Below are 26627 nucleotides of genomic sequence, written 5' to 3' on the forward strand. Positions count from 1 at the left end.
GATGAGAGGCTGGGTAAATTGGGCCTATACTCTCTGGAGTTTAGAAAAATTAGGGATTATCTCACTGAAACATAGATGATTCTGAAGGGGCCTGATAGGGTAGACACAGTTTCTGCTGGTCAGGGAATCTAAAACACATGGGCACAGTCTCAGGATAAGGGGACAATCATTTAGGACAGAGATGAGAAGCTATTTCACTCAAAGGGTTGTGAATTTTTGAAATTCTCTACCCGAGAGTGTTGTGGATGCTCCATTGTTGAATATATTTAAGGCTGGGACAGACAGATTTTTAGTCTCTTGGGAAATCAAGGGATATGGGGAGCAGGCAAGAAAGTGAAGTTGAAGCCAGAGATCAGCCATGATTGTATTGAATGGCAGAGCAAGCTTGACAGGCCACATGGTCTCCTCCCACTCCTATTTCTTATGTTCATCAGTACTATTTAAAATTGAAGTTTTTATTAAGTTTCCAAGAAACAAACTAAGTGCTGACTATATAAGCAGCTGTTACAGAAGATGGAAACTACCTTTACTGTCTTACAGGTTTAGGAAAGTAGATCAACAATTTAAAAAATACCAATGACAACATTCATGTTATAAAATACTGTATCCTCTAACTTACAGTAACCTGCCATGGGACAGTTGTTTAAGAAATATACGTACAAGCTTCCCTGTGGGCAGCAGGGATATTATTGGCAAAATCCAGTCTCCAACTGAAAGTAGCGATTTACATTTCGGCAGTCGAGGGAGAAGACAGGGGCAAATTCAGGCAGCATTAAAGCAAATGAAAGCTATTTACTTATGGGTGAGGAAGCTGAGCTCATGATTTAACAACACAGAAGATTCAGCTCGTCTATGTTTAATCTGAGGTGCCAGACACAGACCTGCCGGGAGTTGAGGCCATGTGTTTGTGGGAGCCAAGAAGCCTGACCATGGACTGGGTTTTGCCACTAGTTTGCTGCAAATAAATTGGTTCATCCAGGTCTTACTGCTGGATGTGCAGTTGTGGCAATTGGCAACAGCCCTAGGGTCAATGGAGAAGGTGGAGATTTAGAGTTGAGGGCTACGAGTGCAGGAGAAAGTTGACCTCATTCAGAAAATGGCAGGGATTGTATATTGCAAGAGTAGGTTAAGGGAGAATACTATGATAAAACAAAACTTTTACAAAAGTTAATTATTAGCCAGTGATCGGGATTTCCCTCTCTAAACAAAAACAAATTCTTGCAATAATTTCAGTTCATTAGGTTTCCCCTCCTACATTGCTCATTTTCAGTACCAAATGAAGTAGTATTTACAAATCAGGTGGTAAGTGCTATGCTAATAAACTTTTATAACTGGCCAGAATAGTCTTCAGTTTGCAAATACATTAAAACTGGGTGTTCTGTTCTCATCTCTGAAACTGACAGGCTGATGTAAACACTGTGCTGCAATTACTAACAAAATTACTGCAATTTACCTCAGAAGTATTAAAAAAGCATATTAGCAACTCGTGACTGCCATACATGATCAAATTATTGTTACGATCTGTAAACACAACTTACAGTAATTGTATTGTTCACAAACTGACAGAGGAATAGTATACTCAAAGACACTTTATAATGCAACCCCCAAGTGACCTTGATAATTAAGAGATTTTCTTTTATCTTCCACAGTTGTAAACCTGGATGGATAAAATTGAATTGTAGTAAACAACTGTATTTTCATCATACTGATGTACCTTAGTTTCAATCGGATTTTGCAGGACACTAAATATATTTAAATATGTGTGCCAAGAAAGATCAGTCTACCATAGTTGCATGGTTAAATAAAACATAAAATGGCAAATGGCAAGTGCTGAAATGATTAGTATTCTGCATTTAGACAGCCTTCTCATTACACTGCATTGTACAATTCCAGCTTTCTTAAAGCAGTACTGAATCAAACTGCCAACCTGGCCATGTTGAAGTACATTAACAGATCTGCTGTGCAGTTGCCTATCAAGTACGTTAAAAGAATTGTCCCCCGATAAAAAGACTCTGCTTATTTTCAATAATCCTGGTCTCTTTCAGTGTTCTAAACTGTCTGTTACTCACTGTGTATGAACACTTATTTTCAGTTCTGTATATATCCACATCCAACTCTATTCCTCATTCATTCCCTCTCCCCATTTCTCCAAATCCATCCTTCCCTCTCCTCTTTCCTGTATATCTTCCAACTATGACAGTATGATTGATGTACGGAATTTTATGTCACAACATGCCTGTATTATCTGCTCCAATAATGACCAACATCTCCCATGAGATAGGTAACATATATCCCAGAATGCTGAAGGAGACCAACAGGAAATTTGTCAGGCACTGGTTGCACTAATGAAAGCTGGAAGCTCATGAACAGAACCTACATTCAAAAAAGGACAAAACTGGTCTGGATAATTACAGGGCCAGTCTCATGTCAATACTGGGTAAAACAATGGAACTTATATGAAGGAGTAGATTGAAGGAGTACCTCCGTAGTAAGTTGTTTAAAGTTAAAACAGATCAGAGAAAAGGTACTAAATAATCTACCTTCATTTCTTTATGTTAAGAACAAACAGTATAGTTTATTCAGACTCCTAGTTCCTTGACAAAAACCCACATGAAGTAATAACAAATTTAAATTCAGGGAAGAATGAAGAGCTTGGTAAGAAATTGGATAAAACAGCAGTACTTGTAAGAAATGTAGTGAGATTGCTGGGTGCAGTTCACAGGAGTTAGTGATTGGACCAGTGTTGCTTCTTATCTACTTTATCTGGATGCAGAATCCAATTGCAAGCTTAATTTAATTGATGGCACAAATATAGAACTGCAATTACATAGTGCCTTTCATGGCCTCAATGTCCTAAAATGCTTTAGAGCCAATGAAGTACTTTTGAAGTGCAGTCACTGTTGCAATGGTGGGAAAAGCAACCATGTAGTATTAATAACTTTTATAAAAATGTGATGGATGCCCTAGATGGGTTAAATGGGCCAACAACAAATCAATAATTTCTAGATTGATGGTATCTATCCTAGAATATGGAGGAGGAAGTTTAGGCAGGACATGTGTGACATACTGACAGTCATTATGAGAGGTCAATGGGCATTAGGGTGGTACCAGTAGATTGGAAGCAGGTTAACCTGGTGTCAAAGATGATAAAGCAGCCACAAACAATTACAGATCTTAGTTTATAAAATAATGAAATTATTAGGAGTAAACCTGAACAATATCAGTACAACTTGGTAAACAGCAGACAACATGGCTGCAGAAGGGAAAGATCTTGCTTGATTAACCTCCTTACAATTTTGAAGAAGAGAAAACCAAAGCAGATATTGTTAAGTTTTACACTGTGGTGCATTTAGACTTTGAAATTCCACACAAAAGCCTATTAAGCTCAAAGAGGTGGGGATTAAGGTTAAATTTTGGAAGCTGGTAAAAACAAAGAAAGATGCAGCAACCCAGGCAATGGTGAAAGAGGAGGTAATTCCGACACTAAAATAAAAGCAAAATACTGCGGATGCTGGAAATCTGAAATAAAAACAAGAAATGCTGGAACCACTCAGCAGGTCTGGCAACATCTGTGGAAAGAGAAGCAGAGTTAACGTTTCGGGTCAGTGACCCTTCTTCGGAACTTACAGACCTGCTGAGTGGTTCCAGCATTTCTTGTTTTTGTTCAGACACTAGATGGGTTTAAACTTGATTAAAAGGAAGTATTAGATAGGCTGTCTGTACTTCAAGTGGTTAAAGCACCCGCACCAAATAAGATGCATCCAAAAGATACTAAGGGGAGGGTGGGTGGAAATCGTAGAGGCACTGGCTATAATTTTTCAGTCTTCCTTAGACTGGGGGGTGGTGCCAGAGGACTGGAGAATTGCAAACATTACACCCTTGTTCAAAAAAGGGTGTAAAGATAAGCCCAGCAACTGCAGGCCAGTCAGTCCAACTTCGGCAGTGGGGAAACTTCTAGAAAAAAAATAACTCAGGACAAAATTAATAGTTACATGAATAAATGTGGGTTAATTAAAGAAAGCCAGCATGGATTTCATAAGGGAAAATTATGTTTAACTAACTTGCTGGAGTTTTTTGAGGAGGTAACAGAGAGGGTTGATGATGGCAATGCTGTTGATGTGGTGTACATGGACTTTCAAAAGGTGTTTGCTACAGTGTCACACAACAGACTGGTGAGCAAGCTTGTAGCTCATGGAATAAAAGGGACGGTAGCAACATGGATACAAAATTAGCGGTTAATGGATATTTTTCGGGCTGGAGGAATGTTTGTAGTGGAGTCCCCAGGGGTCAGTGTTGGGACCCTTGCTTTTCCGGATATATATTAACGACCTAGACCTTGGTGTACAGGGCACAGTTTCAAAATTTGCAGATGATATGAAACTTGGAAGCATTGCGAACTGCGAGGATAGTGTAGAACTTCAAAAGGATATAGACAAGTTGGTGGAATGGGCAGACAGGTGGCAGATGAAATTTAATGCCGAGAATTGTGAAGTGATTCATTTTGGTAGGAAGAACATGGAGACACAATATAAAATAAAGTGCACAATTCCAAAGAAGGTGCAGGAGCAGAGGGACCTGGGTGTATATGTGCATAAGTCATCGAAGGTGACAGGTCAGGTTGAGTGAGCAGTTAATAAAGCATACAGTATCCTGGGGCTTTATTAATAGGGGCGTAGAGTACAAGAGCAAGGAGATTATATTGAACTTGTATAAAGACACTAGTGCAGCCTCAGCTGGAGTACTGCATCCAGTTCTAGGCACCACACTTTAAGAAAGACGCGAGTACAGAAAAGATTCACGAGAATGATTCCAGGGATGAGGAACTTCAGTTATGAAGATAGATTGGAGAAGTTAGGACTGTTTTTCTTGGGGAAGGCTGAGAGGTGATTTGATAGACACATTCAAAAAATCATGCAGCGTCTGGACTGAGTAGAGAGAGAGTGAGAAACTGTTTCCACTTGTGAAAGGATTGAGAACAAGAGGGCACAGATTTAAAGAGAAATTAAAGTGGCATGAGGAAAAACTTTTTCATGCAGCGAGTGGTTAAGGTCTGGAATGCACTGCTTAAGAGTGTGGTGGAGGCAGGTTCAACTGAAGCATTAAAAGGGAATTAGACCGTTATCTGAAAAAGAAAGAACGTGCAGGGTTATGGGGAGAAGGCGGGGGAATGGCACTAATTGAACTGCTCATTTGGAAAGCCAGTGCAGGCACGATGGGCCGAATGGCCTCCTTCTGCACTAACAACTCTGATTCTGTGAAATTGGCTGAAGGATAAATAGCTTGGATTTACATGATGCCTTTTGTGTCCTTAAAGTGTTTCACAGCCAATGATCAAATAGTACCACAGGATCCTTTACAGCCAATGAAAAAGGAAGGAGTTTTAATGTCTCATCTGGAAGACAGCACTTCCAACAAAGTCACACACCCCTCAGTACTGTAATAAAGTGCTGGCATAGATAACACCGTGGGGCTTGAACCTCACTAATCAAAATGGTACTATTTCAAAGTGGGTGGGGGGGGGGGGGGTTACATAGTCAAAGATCTTTAATAATTGATGAGATAGTTAAAGAAAACATATTGGATATTTGGCTTGGTAAAGAGGGGCGTTGAATACAAAAACAAGAAAGCCATGCTAAACCTTTACAAAACAATAAAATTACTGGTTAGGCCTTAGCTGGAGTATTGTGTACAATTCTAGGCACCACACTTTTAGGAAAAAATGTCCAAGACCTTGAAGATATTGTAGAGGAGGTTTACCAGGACTGAGGGACTTCAAGTATGTGGAGAAACTGCAGAAGCAGGGATTTGTTCTCCTGAGACCAGGGAAGGTTAAAGGGAGATTTAATAGAGCGATTTCAAACTATATGGGGTTTTGGTAAAGTAGGGAGAAAATGTTTCCGCCAGCAAGTGGTTTGGTTACCAGCAGTCATAATTTTTAAAATAGTTAGCAAAAGAACTCAAGGGAAATTAGGAGAACGATTACTTGCACAGAAGGTTAAGATCTGGAACGCACTACCTGAGAAACAGATTCCATAGGAATGTGCATGTGACAAAAGCCAGGATGTGGAACTAAAACGCACTGCTCTTTCAAAAGAGCCATCATAGGCACAATGGACCAAATGGCATCCTTCTGTGCCATATAATTCTATGATTCTGGCCTTTTGACTTATGGGTTTGCTACCACTGCGTAGCTAACAGGTACTTGCCAGAGGAGTAAGTCCAGGTTGGGGTTGGGGGAGAAGATGGGACGAAGAAGTAGGATACTTTGATTCAGGAAACTGAAACAGGCAGTTGATTGGAATGAGGCAACTCAAAATTTAAAAAAAAGTGAGTTGGACAAAATACGTGAATGGGCAACTGAAATTTAAAATGTAAAGTGTTGTAGGTTGGAAGAAAAAAAAATGGTGACAGACACACTGCACAAATATTGTTGAACTGGCTGAAGAAATTGAGATATCTAGGAACCTTCGTAGACTGGACATTGAAAATGTCCTGGGTTCAGTACCATAGGGTATCTCTGGATCAATGAACAGAAATAGGCTGAATGGCCTCTCCCATCTGTTAATTATTTTCTGATCTGTAAAGTGCTCTAACCAATACCTCCAGTCATTGGATTTAGAGAACGTGGAGGCTAATTTCAACAGTATGTCCCCACTAAAGACACTGCTTCTTCACCCTGGCAACTGTTTCAGGCTGCTGGCAACCTCGGTGTCATACTTGACCCAGAGTTGAGCTTCCAACCATGTATCCACGCAGTCACCAAGGTCCCCTAGTTCCACCTCCATAACACCACCCGATGCCTCAGCTCAGCTGCTGTTGAAACCCTCATCCCTGCCTTTGTTACCTCCAGTCTTGACGATTCCAATGCACTTCTGGGCAACCTCCTACATTCAACCTTCTGTAAATTTCAGGCCATCCAAAACTCTGCTGCACATGTCCTAACTTGAACCAAGTCCTGTTCACCCATCTTCCCTGTGCTCACTGGCCTACGGTGGCTGCATGTCTGGCTCCATGTCAAGCAACACCTCAATTTAAAATTCTCATCTTTGTTTTCAAATCCATCCATGGCCTTCCCCCTTCACATCTCTGTAAATTTCTTCCATTCCAACAATCCTCAGAGTTATCTATGCTCTTCTAATTCAGACCTCTTAAGCATTCCCAATTTTAACTGTTCCACCATTGGTGGTCATGCCTTCAACCGCCTGGGCCCTTAGCCTGTCTACCTTGCTTTCTTCCTTTAAGACACTCCTTAAAACATACCTCTTTAACCAAGCTTTTGGTCATCTGCTCTAATGTCACATGTGGTTCGGTGTCATATGTTTTATAATGCCCTTGTGAAGCATGATGGCGCATTTTATTATGTTAAAAGGCACTATATAAAGTAAAGGCTGTTGTATAACTGTTCAGGTTGTCTAATTGTAGACTGTTAAATATAAATAAAACGCAAGAGCCACAGCTTTATATTGGCTTCTACATAGTATAAAACAGAACATCTTAGAAAATAAGTTTAGAAACTACTCTAGATATTAAACAAAAAATACAAAATGGAGATGGGAAGCTAGAAGTATGTGAAATTTCTCAAAGAAAACCAGGAGGGTGCTTGCTCTTCTCTCAGTAATTAATAACCTGCTAATGAATTTACATTCTCAGAAACTGGACATTTCAAAGCTGCGTGTCCCCAAGATTTAGTTAGGTGGTGACTAATTATACAGATAAAACAGGAATTTCCTGTTTTCCAAATGATGCAATGCACTTTCCTCCCCTGTACCGTCCACCACTCCCCCCGCCCAAAACAAACAGAAGTAATTACCATATGCAATTCAATCAAATTGCGTTGTTTGGCCAATTTTATAGCACAATTTCTTCAGAGAACAAATAAAGAAGTAGTGCAAGACAAATTAGGCTTTTACATTAGCCTTTCACTGAAAGAAAATTAAATACAACTTTAGGATAGCTTGCATCCTCTATTCTCTCCAGAGTATAAAGGGAGCACTATTACTTTTTAAACAGCAATTCATCACAGTACTGATTATCAGCAATGATAAAATGAACACAATGAACCTCAGTCTCAACAAGTACATTAAAATGAGGTTATATTTCATTTTACATTCAAACATATTAGGCAATAAGGCAGCATTGCAACAGCTGTGCCACTGCATTGTGCAACAGAGTGGTGGATATACACATATACCAAAGAACCAAGTGGTACAGTAAAAGGACTACGAAGAGGACACCCTTTTTCAATGTGTTATCTTATGCCTGCCATTATAAAAATAAACTCCCATTTATACAAAAGTTGATCAAAGACAAGAAGATACATGAAACACGGCTGCTCGATCCCGGCCCAGCCTCTCTACGACTAGTTCCCAAAAGCCACAGCTCACCCTTCCCTTCTATATATGATCACTACATGGAAACAAAAAAAAAAGCTTCATGGCCTTTGTATGTTCATGCATAGAATTCCCATACAGAAACTACTCCCATCCCCAAGTTCATTTTCTTCCTTCAGGCCCCAAATAGCAACAGAAAAAAAAAGTCAAGACAAAGCAATAAGTTGCCTCATCCTAGAGTTACCATAATGGTGTTCTACCTCATGTTTAAGTGGGGAAAGAATTAGATATTTCAAATGGTGGGGAAGTGGTGGCGTAGTAGTATTGTCACTGGACTAGTAACCCAGAGACCCAGGATATGAAAGGCCTGCTTAGGTCTGGAAAAAGAACCCAACTGATCCACAGCAGACCCGAGCCCAACCCAGCCAGAGTCCCTCCGACTTTACCCCAACCATCCCTTTACTTACCTTCCGATTGGGAAGCTCCACGAAGTTGCTGCGCATGCATGATGACATCATAGTGACATCACTCACTCACTGCACAGACTCAGTTTTGTCCCAGACCCATCACTCAAGTAAGTTTTTTGATTTTTAATATTTAGCGGCAGAGCACTTACCGTGTGTGTCCGGCCCGGCCCGACCCGATCCTGAAAGCCAGACCCAGAAGAGGGGCCCGACCCGACCCGAACACGTCATTGGGTCCTGTCGGGTTGGGTCGGGTAGCAGACCTTTACAGGGTATTGCTATAGGGGCATGGGTTCAAATCTCACCACAGAATAGGGTGGAATTTGAATTCAATTAATAAATCTGGAATTAAAAGCTAGTCTAATGATGGTCATGAAACCATTGTCAATTGTTGTAAAAACCCATCTGGTTCACTAATGCCCTTTAGGGAAAGAAATCTGCTGTCCTTACCTGGTCTGGTCTACATGTGACTCCAGACCCACAGCAATGTGGTTGACTCTTACATGCCCTCTGAAACACCACTCAGTTGTAGCTAACTGCTACGAAGTCAATAAAATAAAATGAAACCAGATGGACCACCCGGCATCGACCTAGGCACCGGAAACGACAATGGCAAAGGCAAACCCAGCCCTGTCAACCCTCCAAAGTCCTCCTTACCAACATCTGGGGGCATGTGCCAAAGCTGGGAGAGCTGTCCCACAGACTAGTCAAGCAACAGCCTGACATAGTCATACTCACGGAATCATACCTGACAGACAATGTCCCAGACACTGCCATCACCATCCCAGAGTATGTCCTGTCCTACCGGCAGGACAGACCTAGCTGAGGTGGCAGCACAGTGGTATACAGTAGGGAGGCAGTTGCCCTGGAAGTCCTCAACATTGACTCCAGACCCCATGAAGTCTCATGGCAACAGGTTAAACATGGGCAAGGAACCTCTGCTGATAAGTTAGTACTCCATAAACACAACTTGGAGGAAGCACTGAGGGTGGCAAGGGCGCAGAATGTACTCTGGGTTGGGGACATCAATGTCCATCACCAAGAGTGGCTTGGTAGCACCACTACTGACCAAGCTGGCTGAATCCTAAAGGACATAGCTGCTAGACTGGGTATGCAGCAGGTGGTGAGGGAACCAACAAGAGGGAAAAACATGCTTGACCTCATCCTCAATCTGCCTGCTGCAGATGCATCTATCCATGACAGTATTGGTAAGAGCGACCACAGTCCTTGTGGAGATGAAGCCCCACCTTCACATTGAGGATACCCTCCATCGTGTTGTGTGGCACTATCACCGTGCTAAATGGAATAGATTTCGAACAGATCTAGCAATGCAAAACTGAACATCCATGAGGTGCTGTGGGCCATCAGCATCAGCAAACTTGTACTCAACCACAATCTAACCTCATGGACGGCATGTCCCCCACTCTACCATAACCATCAAGCCAGGAGACAACCCTGGTTCAATGAAGAGTGCAGGAGAGCATGCCAGGAGTAGCATCAGGCATACCTCAAAATGAGGGGTCAACCTGGTGAAACTACAACACAGGACTACTTGCCTGCCAAACAGCATAAGCAGCATGCGATAGACAGAGCTAAGCAATCCCATGACCAATGGGACAGATCTAAGCTCTGCAGTCCTGCCACATCCAGTCGTGAATGGTAGTGGACAATTAAAGCCAGAAGTGCCGAGTTGATGATCCATCTCAGCCTCCTCCTGAAGCCCCCAGCATCACAGATGCCAGAACTCAGCCAATTCAATGCATTCCGTGTGATATCAAGAAACAACTGAAGGCACTGGATACTGCAAAGGCTATGGGCCCTGATAATATTCCTGTAATAATACTGAGGACCCGTGCTCCAGAACTTGCTGCGCCCCTAGCCAAGCTATTCCAGTACAGCTGCAACACTGGCATCTACCCAGCAATATGGAAAATTGCCCAGGTATGTCCTGTACACAAAAAGCAGGACAAGTCCACCTGGCCAATTACTGCCCCAGTCTACTCTCAATCAGTAAAGTGATGGAAAGTGTCATCAGCAGTGCCATCAAGCGGCACTTGCTGAACAACCTGCTCTGACGCTCAGTTTGGGTTCCGCCAGGGCCACTCAGCTCCTGACCTCATTATAGCCTTGAGTTCAGCCTTTTTGTCCATATTTGAACCAAGAGGTGAGGTGAGAGTCACTGCCCTTGACATCAAGGCAGCATTTGACCGAGTATGGCATCAAGGAGCCCTAGCAAAACTGCAGTCAATGGGAATCGGGGGGGAAAACTCTCCGCTGGTTGGAGTCATACCTAGAGCAAAGGAAGATGGTTGTTGGAGGCCAATCATCTGAGCTCCAGTACATCACTGCAGGAGTTCCTCAGGGTAGTGTCCTAGGCCCAACCATCTTCAGCTGCTTCATCGATGACCTTCCCTCAATCATAAAAGGTCAGAAGTGGGGATGTTCGCTGATAATTGCACAATGTTCAGCACCATTCGTGACTCCTCAGATACTGAAGCAGTCCATGCAGAAATGCAGCAAGACCTGGACAATATCCAGGCTTGGACTGATAAGTGGCAAGTGACATTCGCGCCACACAAGTGCCAGGCAATGACCATCTCCCCTTGACATTCAATGACATTACCATCACTGAATCCCCCATTATCAACATCCTAGGGGCTACCATTGACCAGAAACTGAACTGGCATAGCCATATAAATACCGTGGCTACAAGAGCAGGTCAGAGGCTAGGAATCCTGTGGTGAGTAACTCACCTCCTGACTCCCCAAAGCCTGTCCACCATCTACAAGGCACAAGTCAGGAATGTGATGGAATACTCTCCACTTGCCTGGATGGGTGCAGCTCCAACAACACTCAAGAAGCTCAACACCAAACAAGCAGCCCGCTTGATTGGCACCTCATCCACAAACATTCACTCCCTCCACCGACACACACTGGCAGCAGTGTGTACCATCTACAAGATGCACTGCAGCAACGCACCAATGCTCCTTCGACAGCACCTTCCAAACCCGCGACCTCTACCAACAAGAAGGACAAGGGCAGCAAATGCATGGGACCACCACCTGAAAGTTCCCCTCCAAGTCAAACACCATCCTGTCATGGAACTATATTGCCGTTCCTTCACTATCGCTGGGTCAAAATTCTGAAACTCCCTTCCTAACAGTACTGTGGGTCTACCTACCTTACATGGACTGCAACGGTTCAAGAAGGCAGCTCACCACAACCTTCTCAAGAGCAATTAGGGATGCGCAATAAATGCTGGCCTAGCCAGTGACGTCCACATCCCATGAATGAATTTTAAAAAATACAGGTATGTGTTATTTCACTAGAAAGCCACACAGCAAATAGCTTCCACTTTATTTCTGTAGTTCTTTAAAAATATTCCAGTAATTATTTGTTTAAAAGATCTAACTCTGTGGCTTACTTGCCCAGACACAACTGTCCTCTCTAGTTTTCAGCAGGCATAGAAGTTACAGCATAGAAAAATAGGCCACTCAAATGTGTCCGTGCAAGTACCAGCTTTTCATGTGGAGCTGTCTAATCCCATTGCCCTTCCCTTTCATATTCTTTTTCAATATCTCAACATGTAGTGAAATATTCCCAGTTGTCCCTCTTTTCTGACTGTACATTGTATTAGAGTAGAGCCAGTAAAAACATATGCAGACCAGAGCACCTTTCAATATAACATGCCAACAGGGCACTTTTCTCTCCCCTACCCACACCCACCATCGAAGGATGAAGCTCAAATTCTATTTCCTACCATTTGCTCTTTACTTACTGGTACATCAGTTAGTAATCTGTCAACAATATACAATTAAGATTTGATATGGAACTCTATACAAGATATGTTTCCAAGACCTTAGTCTTTCAGTGAAGGCTTAATAGTACACGCCATGTTGAAACATGCTACAATAGCTTTACATTTCAGAGGTAGACTGGACTGCATCAATGTAGAAGTTGATCAATTTATCTCCAAAACATGAACCATAAATTGTCTTCTGTTTATGGCTTATAATTTACACATACAGGTAATGTTCTTAAATTATAAGAGATCTCAGTGCCACTTAATTTCTATAAACACATACACTCCAAGTAGTCTTCAGACAGTTCCTGATGTTAAGCACAATTATTAGTCTTAAGCATTTTGTACTTAATCTGTAGCTAATTGTAACAATTGTAAAACTGATGTTTAGTACGCCACTTTAAATTGATAACATTGTTCTAGTCTGGACAAATTACTGTGCAACACTGAAATAACACAAGATTGATTAATCCCTTTTCATTGTTGCAATGTTTCACATTTCCATTTCTCTTGCTTAATTTTTCTGTATGGGCAATTTCTGTGGATTATTCTCACTCCTAGTATCCGGTTTGTATGAGAAGGAAAACGCTAAGTGCAGCTCGTCAGTTAACACAGCTTCCTATAGCTAGTGTGAATGCTCTTTTGTAATATTACTACAGTGACAGGCACCAAGCAAAACCCTGCACAGGGACACTGCTAAGTAAGCATTCTTCCTTATAATAAAAAAAAAGTGAAACATAAATCAGCAACACCAGATTTGCAACACTCTTCCTACCATTCCTCCACACAAGTACTATGGTCAAACCTTCTTGGCCACTCAAAAAATACTACAGACAAGAATTCTTTTTACTACAGACAAAAAAAAAATCTTTTTTTCCTGGTAGCTGGCTGATGTTCATATATGAAGTTCATGAAAAAAAGACCACGCAAAATTTCCATGTTCAGTTGTTACAGTTCTTCAGCTATTTATATGCATTTGAAAGTCCAGCAAATGCCTCCAAGATGTAGGAAGCACTGGGAACATGCTCTCAATATTTTGAACTGCAAAGATTCATCAGTGCTCACTTGCAACAGATTTCAAAAAAAGGTTAAACAAGAGATTTAAAAGAATATTTGCTGATTTTTTTTTTTTTAAAAAGACATCTGCCATTATTAAACTAAACTCCATTCCAGCCTATCATAGGAGTCATCCAGGATTATCACCTTTTTCCAAATGTGTACAAAGTTTGCTCTTACTTACTGCTCCCAAAATGATTAATTTTATAAAAATATTTGCTGCCATCTCTTTTTTCCTCTCATGGATTTCCTGCCTTCCTCACCTGAAAGATTTTATTCCTTCATGGGATTAGGTTCCAATGGATTGGTTGTCCTATGGTACCACCCAGGAGGCTATTATTCATTTGGAAGTCTTGACAGTATGACAAGTTAATTATTTGAACACGTTTGGACATCACAGACAAGTCAAATCTTGTCCTCACCCAATGCAGGAGTCAGTTGGCAGCAATCAGGAATGGGAACCCTGCCTGCTTTTTTTCCTCCCCAAAGACACGGAGGGTAATTACATTGTTCCTTCCATAGTCCAGTTAAGATCAACTAACAGCATAAGCTAGCAACAGACCTGGGATATTCCCTGCCTATACAGCTGTTACCCAATGTCTAAACTTCCTGAACCACACAAGGGATCATAAAAGGGTACTGAAATACCTACATAACTAGACATAATTTCACAAAATCATGGTAAACATCAGAATACATCTTTTTATATTAGTTACATGATTAATTTGGAAGAACAGGACAGACCACTACTCTGAAACCAGCTACCTAGAAATTAACATGCCCAACAGGACAGCAGCACATCCTTACATATGATAGTCATAACAACACAGAAGGAAGCCATTCAGCCCATCAAGTCCACGCCAGCTCTCTGTAGAGCAATTAAGTTAGTCCCATTCCCCTGCTCCAACCCCAAAGCCCTGCAAGTTTATTTCCCTGAAGTGCCCATCCAATTTCGCTTTGAAATCAATCATCTCCAGTTCCACCACCCTCATAGGCAGAAAGATGCAGTGAGTGGTAACTATCTGGAAAAAAAAAATTCTCATATTCCCCCTATATCTCTTACCCAAAACCTTAAATTTGTGCCCCCTGGTCCTTGTACCATCAGCTATTGGGAACAGCTTTGCATTATCTACCTTATATAAACTTGTCATAATCTTGTGCATCTCTATCAAATCTCCCCTCAACCTCCTTTGCTCAAGGAGAACAACCCAAACTTCAACCTAGCCTGGTAGCTAGCTAAATTCCCTCATTCTTGGAACCTTTCTGGTGATTCTCCACTGCACCCTCTCAAAGGATCTTCATATCCTTCCTAAAGTGCAGTGGCCAGAACTATACACAGTACTTTAAGTATGGTCAAACCAAGGTTTGGTATATGTTTAGCATAACTTCCCTACTTTTCGATTCTATCCTTCTAGAAATAAAGCCTGGTGCTGGTTTTTTTTTTTAAATGGCTTTGCTAACTTGTAGCGCAACTTTTAGTGATTGGTGTACTGGACTTGCACCTTCCAAATAATAAGTGACCTCCCTATTCTTCCTACCAAAATGCATTCTCACATTTATCGGTGTTGAACTTCATTTGCCAATTATTTGCCGATTCTGCAAGTTTATTAATGTCCTCCTGTAATTTGTTGCAGTACTCCTTAGTATTGACTATCCCCTCACAATTTGGTGTCATCTAGAAATTGTGTTTTTGATTCCAAAGTCCAAATTGCTAATATAAATTGCGAACAGAAGTCCCAGCACATTTTTGTGGAACACCACTTCCCATCTTCTGCTACTGTGAATAGCAATCCTTGACTCCTACTCTTTGCTTTCTGTCTTGAAGTCAGCTAGCAATCCATTCTGCCACGTGCTCCCGACTCCACTTTCTCTGACCTTATTCATTAGTCTATCATGGGGCACCTTATCAAAGGCCTTTTGAAAATCCAGATAAATTACATCTATAGCATTACCAGGGTCTTCACTGTTACTTCCCCAAAAAATTCAGTCATGTTGGTCAAGCAAGATTTTCCATTTTGAAGTCCATGCTGATGATTCATTATTATACTGTTCTTTTCTTGATGTTCTTCTGTTCTCTCTTTTAGTAGGGATTCTATTATTTTTCCTACCACCAATGTTAAGCTGTCTGGTCTATAATTCCCTGGACACGTTGTGTCCTTTTTTTTTAAATAAAAAAACATAGGAATTACATTTGCCATCCGCCAGTCCTCTGGCACTACACCTTTCTCTAAAGTTATTAAAAACATGTAGTGATGCCTCCGCTATCTCTTCTCTAGATTCTTTTAAAATACGTGGATGCAATCCATCCGTTCCAGGACAGTTTGTTTAGTTTATTTAAAACATCCCCTTTTAAATGTTAAATGCACATATCTCATTGCTCATCTCATCATTCAGTGTCATGTCTACCTGTTCTATCTCCTTGGTAAACACCAAAGCTAAATAATTATTTAATATTTCTGCCATCTCTCTACCATTACCTGTGGTATTATCCTACTCATCGCTTATTTGTCATATTTCCATCATAGCTTTCCTTTTTTGAAAAAAGGAATGATGCACCCATAAAATATTATTTTGTTTGATGTTCCTTGATAGTTTAAATTCATAGTTTCTCTTCACCTTCCTAATTTTATTACATCTCTCCTAATCTCTTTGTATTCTCTCTTATGCACTGCTCTGCTGTCAATGCACTTAATGTATGCCTCTTTCCTAACCATCAATTGTTCCCTTATGTCTTTATTCATCCATGGAGTCTCATTAGCATTACATTTGTTATTTCCTTCTAGAGGAATATATTGCATTTTTTGAACTGTTTTAAATGCTTCCCATTGTTGTTCTACATCGTTGTTTGCCAATATCGTTGCCATTTTATTTTCCCCAAGTTCTATTCACAGCCCCTCAACATCAACTTTTCTCCAATCTATTATCTGTTTTTTGTCATACTTATGTCCTTCTCTATCATCTTAAAAGCATAGTATATTATGGTCACTATTGCCTAGATGTTCTCCTACTTTTACTTATCTGTTTTGGTTCATTCCCCATCGCTAGATCCAATAGCAAATCTTCCCTTGTTGGGCTTTTTATATATTGGATCAGAAAGGAGTCCTGTACACATTGTACGAACTCCATTCCCTTAACCCCTTTACCTACCTCTTCTGTCCAATTACTATCAAGATAGCTGAGAACCCCCATGACTATTATGTTTTTTCACTTAATTCCCAATTTATCTTCATATTCCTTCCTCCACCTCCCACTATTAAGTTATAGACTACACCTATTAGTGTGATTGATCCTTTATTAGCTTTTATTCATACAGAATCTATTTAAGTCTTGCTGATAGCTGCCATTATGTTATCCCCAATAAGTACAACTACTCCACCCACCCCCAACTTTTTCCTTTATTTTTTCTCAATATGATGTACCCTGCAATGTTAAGTCCCGCGTTTTCTATAGCCACGTCTCAGTAATCCCCATGTCTGGTTCCTCCCACCGCATGATTGCTTCTAGCTCCGGTTTTATTACGGACACTGTGTGCATCGCTGTACAGACATTTTAAACAGGATTTCCTTTCACTTTATGTTTAACCATCTTTTCAGATTCTTGTTCTATAACTATATTTATTCCCTTGCCATCAATGTCCTCCCTTATTTTCTTTCCTGTCTTTTTTCCTCTTCTGTTTACATTTAGGCTGCTTATATTTCTTATAGATCCCTTCCCCCACCCCCCTCCCCCCATCTTACCAGTTTAAAGACTTTGCCATCTCCCTATTTACCCTTTCCACTAGGGCAAGGGTCCCATTCCGGTTCAGGTGGAGCCAATCCCATTGGTACAGCTCATTCCTATCCCAGAACTGGTGCCAGTGCATCATGAAAAGGAACCCCTCTTTCCCTCATCAGCCTTTTAGCTGCATGTTAATTCTCCTGATCTGTCTGCTTCTATACCAATTTACACATGGTTTGGGCAATAATCCAGAAATTACTACCATGGAGGTCCTGCTTTTTCATTTATCCTTCTTATACAAGTCTATGGACAGAAAAACCAGGCTCAGATATTTACCCTAGTCATCGTGGTATCTTTTCTTTCCTAGCCCATCAGACATCTACAAACCAGTGTTGTCATTGGTGTTCACCATAGAACCACTGCCCCATTTTAACTTTTGTAACAACTAGTTCCCAACATTTTTGCCAGCCCCACTTTGATGCATCACTAGCCCCTACTTTGATCAGTAACAGCCAACACTCCAAATACAGACCCTTTTGAAAACCTCCTCCAGAATTTCTGGAGGCCACTATCCCACATCCTAGCCCTTCACTCTTCTCAGATCTTTCCAGGCTTGTTCTGACCCCATTAGAAATGTGGTCCTGCAGCCCTTATATCTTTTCCATATACTATCTCAAGTAAAAGTAAATGACATAAATGAAAGTGAAACCCCAGGCACACCACTTTCTTTAAACTTTTATTGTACATATTTTAAAAATGTAATCAAACAGTAGGCAACACTACAGACAATTTTCTAGTCACTTAGAAAAGTCACTAGTAAATTGCCAGTGATATTGCCTATTGTGCTGTGGTGTAAATCACATGGAAAAAGGAGTCGGTGACGAGGATTAACTTTTGTTCCAAAGTTATTGCGAATTAGGAAAGGAAACCGCAGACTCCAGTCCTAATTTTGTGATGAGGCTACCAGCGCTGACCGTTATCAACATGTTAATCAGACAGCAATTTCTACAAACCCAATATGCACAATTAAATATGCAAGTCAGGGTTTGCCATCCAAGGTGCCCAGCTCCTCCTGAAGCTGCGCAGCAATAGTATTTCTCCAAGAAAAATGTCATTAAATACATTGAATAGCGTAAATTTCCTGTACTTTGGTGATTATATGCGGACTAAACTCGCTAGAATAAGTTGGGGCTTGTTCATTCCGGTACAAGTACCCTTTCCAAAGCATGGAAAAGTCTGAATGACTGCCAAACAATCTCTAACAAGACTGAAGTCTCATTCCTTCAGCCTTTAATTACTGTTGGGTTTTTTTCTGCCTCTTAGCTATCTCAATCCAAACCTTGCGTTCCCTCTCTTTTTTTGCTTTCTAAACCTGATTTGGCATTTCATTAAATACTCTAACTGGTTCAGGCTCTGCACTGTTCATTAAGGGCTCAATTTGATTGGTTGAGGAGATACACAGTTGCTTGCCATGTTCACACAGGTTCTAGGTGCTCTGTAGCAGGGTCCTTGTCTATTTTGTTAGACAACAGGAATCCCCAGAGCAAAAGGTCCACAAAAAGTCTATGGGCAAGTGCAACAGCTAGTGGCTCAGACTAAAAAATCCAACCCTATATGTATCCTGTAAAAGGATTTGTCAATTTCATAAACTACTGGCTGAGACATGATTAATTTACAAAAGGTGTATTTCTACAAAAAGCTCACAAGTAATGCAAGATACATTTATATCCATTTCGGAGCTATTATTGAAATACAAGGTACATAATTTTTAACAAAACCTGAAACAGCAATCTAACTGGTCCTTGACTGAAATTAAAAAAGGACCTAGATTTTCTGCTCAGGTTATGCTGCCCTCCAGCTCAGCTACATCTAAAAAAAATTTAATTTGTTATTGCATGAATAGTCCCCAAGCCCACAATTTGATTTTTTTTCATTTTCTAAAAAGGTTTCTTTCTAACTGACTTAGAGGCTACCAACTACACAAGGCCTCCAAGCTCGTTTCTGCGCTCCATCCAGACGGATGCTGAGGTAGGGGCCATGGTTGCCAAAGATACTTTGCGATTCCGTAAAAAATGGAAAAATCCCAGTTAGTACAGAACTTTAAGCTTCAAAAATGGAAATTCATTGCATAAGTGTTTAATACACAAGCATACAACACAAATTTTTAGAACTGCAGTACCAGTTTTTTTTTTGAAGACTACGATTTAAGTTTTAAAAAATGCTATGGCACTATTTTATTTGTTCCCAAGGCACTGAGCACGTTTCAATCTGAACAATATTCAGGCTTAGGCTGAAAAGTGGAAAGTAACATTTGCACCACATATGCCAGGCAATGATCATCTCCAACAAGAGAATCTAACTATTTTCCCTTGACTTTCAATGGCATTACCATCACTGAATGCCCCACCAACATCCTGGGGATTAATGTTGACCAGAAACTTAACCGCCATATAAAAACTGTGGCAGGTCAGAGGCTGGGAATTCTGTGATGAGTAACTTATTTCCTGACTCCCTTATGCCTGTCAACCATCTACAAGGCACAAGTTAAGACTGTGATGGAATACTCTCCACTTGCCTCGATGAGTGCAGCTCCAACAAGAAGCTCAACACCATCCAGGACAAAGCAGCCTCCTTGATCGGCACCCCATTCACCACCTTAAATAATCACTCCCTCCACCACTGGCAGCAGTGTACACAAACCATAAAATGCACTACAGCAACTCGCCAAGGGTTCTTCGTCAGCACCTTCCAAACCCACAACTTCTACCACCTAGAACAGCAAGCAGATGCATGGGACCACCTGCAAGTTTCCCTCCAAGTCACACAACTTCATTGCCGCTCCTTCTCTGTCACTAGGTCAAAGATCCTGGAACTCCCTGTCTAACAGCACTCTGGGTGTACCTACACCACATGGACTTCAGCACTTCAAGTAGGCAGCCCACCATCATTTTCTCAAGGGAAATTAAGAATGGGCATAAATGCTGGCCTGGCCAGCAATGTCCATATCCCACAAGTGAATAAAAAAAATTGTTGTGCCTGGTGCAGTCTGTGGAGTCATTATAAATGTTTACTTTCCACACTTCTTTTAGCACTATAGCCCTAGTAAATGTTCATATTAGTTGATTAATTTTACTGTTATGTTTCTTCTGTAGCACATTTTCAAGTTTTTTGGCCTATTTTTCTGTATAAAAAAAGTGTTCAGTTTTCCCTGTTGTAATTTATCTGTCGGTTTTGTCTTTTTCTCTCACTTGGGCAAGTCTATCCTTCCATCTGTTTCCTCTGCTGTGTCTGCATGCATCTCATTCATGCTCATTTACATTAATCTGCAACTCTTTCAAAATAAGCCTAGAACATGTAACAAGATGAAAGCAAAACTAGAGTCACTAGTGGTGGGGACACGCCGTCCAACAGGTGCTGTAACATACGAACGAGGAGCATGAGTAGGCCACTCGGCCCGTCGAGCCTGTTCCGCCATTCAGTAAGATCATGGCTGATCTGTTTGTAACCTCAACTCCCCATTCCACCTACCCCGGATAACCTTTCACCTCCTTGTTCATCCAAGAATTTATCTACCTCTGCTTTTAAATATTTTTAAGACTGACTCTGCCGCCTTTTGAGGAAGAGCATTCCAAAGACTCACGACCCTCAGAGAAAGAGTTTCGCCTCATCTCGGTCTTCAATGGACGACCCCTTATTTTTAAAAATAGCAACCCTTAGTTCTAGATAACACTGGGTGTAAGTAAAATGGGGAGCTGAGGTTTAGGATGGGAGAGTGTTGGGTGTGCCAAGGTCTGCAATGGCAAGAGTGGCTGATCTGGAACTACAGGCTTGAATCAGAGGCCAGAAAGTCTTTCCACTGACACAGCGAATCCAAAGTCACATCACTGGCAGGTGCATCTGGGGAACACTAATACAACTGTGGCCCTACGCAAGCAGGAAGTAGAACTTGCATTTATGCAAGCACCTTTCATGATCTCAGGAGGTCCTAAGTACTTCACAGCCCATCATGTACTTCTGAAGCAAAATCAGTGTTGTAATGCACACAAACTCAGACAGTTTGTGCATCAAGGTCCTATAAACAGCAATGAGATTTTTTTTTAAAAAGACTTAATAGTTTTTTGATGTTGGTTTGAGGGATAAATGTTGGCCAGGACATCAGGAGAACACCCATGGTCTTCTTTGAAAAGTGCCACAGGATGTCTGAGGGCGCAGACAGGATCTCAGTATGTCTCATCTGAAAGATAACACCTATGATTACCAAGCATTACTTTTAGTATGCTGTAGCAACAGCCTAGATTGTGTTCAGGCTCCACTTGAGTACATGACCTGACAAGTATGCTACCAATAAGCCACCTCAAGGTTGCAGAACGAGGGTCCATGACATGAAGCGAGAACAGAAGGGAGCATTGAAGAGCCCGAGGCTGGAATGGGAAATTAGAATGTGGGCAAAGTCTTTGTTAGCAGATTAGAATAGTGTTGACAATATTTGCATTTGACTCAGATCATGGCATGATGGTGTTGTACAGATGCTGTGTTCCACAGATGCTGCCAGACCTGCTGAGTGGTTCCACCATTTCTTGTTTTTATTTCAGATTTCCAGCATCCGCAGTATTGTGCTTTTATTTTATGGCATGATGGTGTTGTACACCAGCTACCCGAGATGCTGCCACTTCTCCACTTCGAATTTTGGAAAAAGCAGAAGCAGTGCTTCAGATTCTGCTTGGAGCCATTAGCAACAGGGTTATTCTGAAGACTGCAAGGGAGGAAGCAGAGCTAAAATGAGGCATCACAGCGAGGAAGGAAGTGGAGATGGAGCGCTTTGGACATAGCTGGAAGGGAGTGGTACAATCTAGAAAAAATTGAGACCAGGCTTCAGTAGCCAGGAGGGATACATACCAACATAGATATGTACGAATTAGGAGCAGGAGTAGGCCAGTCAGCCCCTCAAGCCTGCTCCACCATTCAAGATCATGGCTGATCTGTTTGTAACCTCAACTCCACATTCCCGCCTAGCCCCAATAACCTTTCACCCACTTGCTGATCAAGAATCTACCCCTGCCTTAAAAATATTCAAAGGCTGCTTCCACCGCCTTTTGAGGAAAAGAGAGAATTTCAAAGATTCATAATGCTCAGAGAAACTCTCTCCTCATCTGTCTTAAATGGGTGACCCCTTTTTTTTTTTTTAAAAAGTGACCTTCTAGTTCTAGATTCTCCTACAAAAGGAAACGTCCTTTCCACATCCACCCAGTCAAGACCCCTCAGGATCTTATATGTTTCAATCAAGTCACCTCTTACTCTTCTAAACTCTAGCGGATACAAGCCTAGCCTGTCCAATCTTCCCTCATAAGACAACCCACCCATTCCAGGTATTAGTCTAGTAAACCTTCTCTGAAATGCTACCAATGCATTTACATCCTTCCTTAGATAAGAAGACCAATACTGTACACAGTACTCCAGATATGGTATCACCAATGCCCTGTATAGCTGAAGGATAACTTCCCTACTTTTGTATTCAATTCCTCTCGCAATGAACGATAACATTCTATTAGCTTCCCTAATTACGTGTTGTACCTGCATACTAAACGTTTGCAATTCATGCACTAGGACACCCAGATCCCTCTGCATGCTCTCACCATTTAGATAAGATGTTTCTTCTTCATTCTTTCTGTCAAAATGGGCAATTTCATATTTTCCCACATTATACTCCATTTGCCAGATCTTTGCCCCGTCATTTAACCCATCTATATCCCTTTGCAAGAAATGCTGGAATCACTCAGCAGGTCTGGCAGCATCTGTGGAAAGAGAAGCACCCTTCTTCGGAACCTTCTAGTTCTAGATTCTCCTACAAAAGGAAACGTCCTTTCCACATCCACCCAGTCAAGACCCCTCAGGATCTTATATGTTTCAATCAAGTCACCTCTTACTCCGAAGAAGGGTCACTGACCCGAAACGTTAACTCTGCTTCTCTTTCCACAGATGCTGCCAGACCTGCTGAGTGATTCCAGCATTTCTTGTTTTTGTTTCAGATTTCCAGCATCCGCAGTATTTTGCTTTTATATATCCCTTTGCAGACTCCTTATGTCCACTTCACAGCTTACTCTCCTACCTATCTTGGCGTCATCAGCAAATTTAGCAACCATACCTTCAGTCCCTTCATCCAAATAATTTATATAAATTGTAAAAGGTGGAGGCCCCAGCACTAACCCATGGCACACCACTCGTTACATCTTGCCAACCAGAAAGTGACCCATTTATGTCTTCTCCGTTTCCTGTTAGCTAGCCAATCTTCTATCCATGCCATTACATTATCCCTCTAGAGCAGGTGCTTTTATTTTCTGCAATAACCTTTGATGTGGTAGCTTATCAAATGCTTTCTGGAAATCTAAGAGTACATCCATTGGTTCCCCTTTATCCACAGCACATGTAACTCCCTCAAAGAACTCCAATAAATTGGTTAAATATGATTTCCCTTTCACAAAACCACGTTGACTCTGTCTGATTACCTTGAATTTTTCTAAGTGCCCTGCTATAACGTCGTTAATAACTAAAATTTTCCATATGGCAGATGTTAAGCTAACTGGCCTGTAGTTTCCTGCTTTCTGTCTCCCTCCCTTTTTGAATAAAAGAGCTACATTCGCTATTTTCCAATCTAATGGAACCTTCCCCGAATCTAGGGAATTTTGGAAAATTAAAACTAACGCATCAACAATCTCACTAACCACTTAAGACCCTAGGATGAAGTCCAGCAGGACCCAGCGATGGGCACTAAAGCACTTAACATAGGTCTGGGAAAGAGTAAGGCACAAAGACAGTGTACGCATTTATCAGCTTTGTTTATCCACAGAAAGCACCACAAGATTACACTGGGCCAAAATTACTGTGAGCGGCAAACAAATGACGCCTGCCCATATACTTTCCATGGAAGTTAGCAGATTCAAACTGCAGTATCCTCTATAAGGCATCTGGGACCTGTGTGAACAGGGTAAGCAACAGTGTATCTCTTGAATCAATCAAATTAAAGGATTGTTTATGAGCAGCGCAGAGTCTGAACCAGGAAATGAAAGTGTGAATTCACTATTGTGTGTTAAATCAGGTACAGGAAACAGAAGATTGAATTGAGAGAAGACAGAAGGAAAGATTTTTTTTTAATGTTCAAATGTCCAATTAAAAGCTGAAGGAATGAGATTTTGCACGTAAGAGTAAATTTTCAGTGTCAGAGGGTTGCCTGGCAGTGATTAAGACTTATGTTCTTAAAAAGGATGCTCAGACTAGAATGGAAAAGCCCCAATTTTATGGCGAGTTCAGTCAATAGGGACCATCCATGTACAGGCACTTCACAGCTTTCAATGTTTTTGAATGGCGAGTCAGATGACAAGATGCCACATTTGCAAAGCTGAGTGAGGGACAGTACACTTCAAAACAGCAACTTCCAAATTTTTGCATTTAACTGCACACGTGCACTCGCCAGAATTTGCTGTCCGATTTGCACATAAATGACAGTGAATGCTGTTAGCCTCACTGTCATTTTTACAGTAAATTCTGGGCCAATAGCTATGATTATGGCTTTTAGACAGTTCCTGTTTAGCTGATCATTTCCTCCTCTTTGATCTTCAGTGTAGCGTGGATGACAAATTTCATCGTCAAGCAAGACTGAAACCTGGTGACGATAAAATTTTGTTTATAAACAGCAACATTGATATTGTAAACATCCTGTGAATTTCTTTTAAAAAAATGAGGAACAGATTTTGTTTGTGGAAGACACACAGCTAAAGAATGAAGCATTGTCAATTTTCTCAACTTTTGCAGCTTTGGAAATAAAACTAACTGGCAAACTGAGAACAGTTATCATTTATTCTATGAAAAGGTCATCAACTTAAAACATTAACTCTGTCTCTCCACAGATGTTGCCTGACCTGAGTATTTCCAGCATCCAAAGAATTTTGCTTTTCCATTATCATTTGTTTTCCATTGTCCCAACGACAGAAATTGTTGGTTGAAAGACCACGAGCTGTTGAAGCATCTCAGACAGCACCAACCAAATTTGAATGCACATTGCTCAAAATGCTGATTACAAAATATTACAAGACAATATCAAAGCAACTAAATATTTTTACAGTAATGAACTGTTGGTCATCAAACCTCCATAATTTACTTGTATTGAAGTCTGTAGCAACTGAGTGAAGCATTCTATAACCTGGTCGTGCCAACAAAAAGGGATTGTCTTCTGCAGTACTCAGCAAGGATGTAAACAGCACAAGGTAGCACTTACACACACAATACTATACCCCAAACACACTAACAAATATAATCATGCGGGAAAAGGAGACGGTGGATCCTGACGGATGGTTCCCCGAGCAGACCGTCAAAGTCATTTGGCGGAATGCCTCATCACCAGAACTTTCAAACAAGCACCAAGACGTAGCTTGGCTGGTGGTGAGAAGGGCCCTCCCAGTCAGATCCTTCATGCACACCTGAAGTCTCGCCCCCTCCGCACAGTGCCCCCGCGTTGGCTGTGGTGGGGAAGAGACGGTCGCCCACCTCCTCCTGGAATGTGCCTTTGCAAAGCAGGTGTGGAAAGAGATGCAGTGGTTTTTGTCAAGGTTCATCCCAAGCAGCTCTGTAACACAGGAGTCTGTGCTCTATGGGCTGTTCCCAGGGACGCACACCGAGACAAACATCAACTGCTGCTGGAGGACTATCAATTCGGTGAAAGACGCCCTTTGGTCTGCCCGAAACTTGCTGGTCTTCCAGCGCAAAGAGTTGTCCACCACCGAATGTTGCAGATTGGCACATTCCAAGGTCCAGGACTACGTGCTGAGGGACGCACTAAAGCTTGGGGCAGCCGCAGCAAAGGCTCAATGGGGAAAGAGCACAGTGTAAGGTTCCCCCACCAAGCTGGACTGAGGGGCTGGATCCATGGGAAACCCCTCGAGCTGTATCGCTAATATTCTCAATTGCTGTAAATGTCAATTACAGTTTTACATGACAATTGTGAAACGGAAGGGTTGGGAAGAAACTCATGACAGTATTGAAGGAAACTGATCTCCCTTGCAATGTTTGTGTTTTTTGGTGCTGTTTGGAAACTGTTTGGCAACGTAATTTTTACAGATTTTTATGAATAAAGTATATTTTGGAAATAAAAAAACAAATATAATCATGCCAGGTATGTGATATACAGTCCCTCTGTAGAACAGTGTCACCCTAAAACCCTGGGATGCATGGTAAGTGGGTTCTGCACAATGTGCCACTGTAGTGTCA

General features: G+C 41.4%; 1 protein-coding gene across 3 annotated transcripts in view; it reads right to left on the bottom strand.

The window, feature by feature from the left end:
* LOC137380584 (exocyst complex component 6-like) overlaps nucleotides 1-26627 on the bottom strand; it is a 275778-nt gene that overhangs the window by 248433 nt on the left and 718 nt on the right. The window lies entirely within an intron of this gene.

The sequence above is a fragment of the Heterodontus francisci genome, chromosome 20 (genome assembly GCF_036365525.1).
Source record: "Heterodontus francisci isolate sHetFra1 chromosome 20, sHetFra1.hap1, whole genome shotgun sequence".
Lineage (NCBI taxonomy): Eukaryota > Metazoa > Chordata > Chondrichthyes > Heterodontiformes > Heterodontidae > Heterodontus > Heterodontus francisci.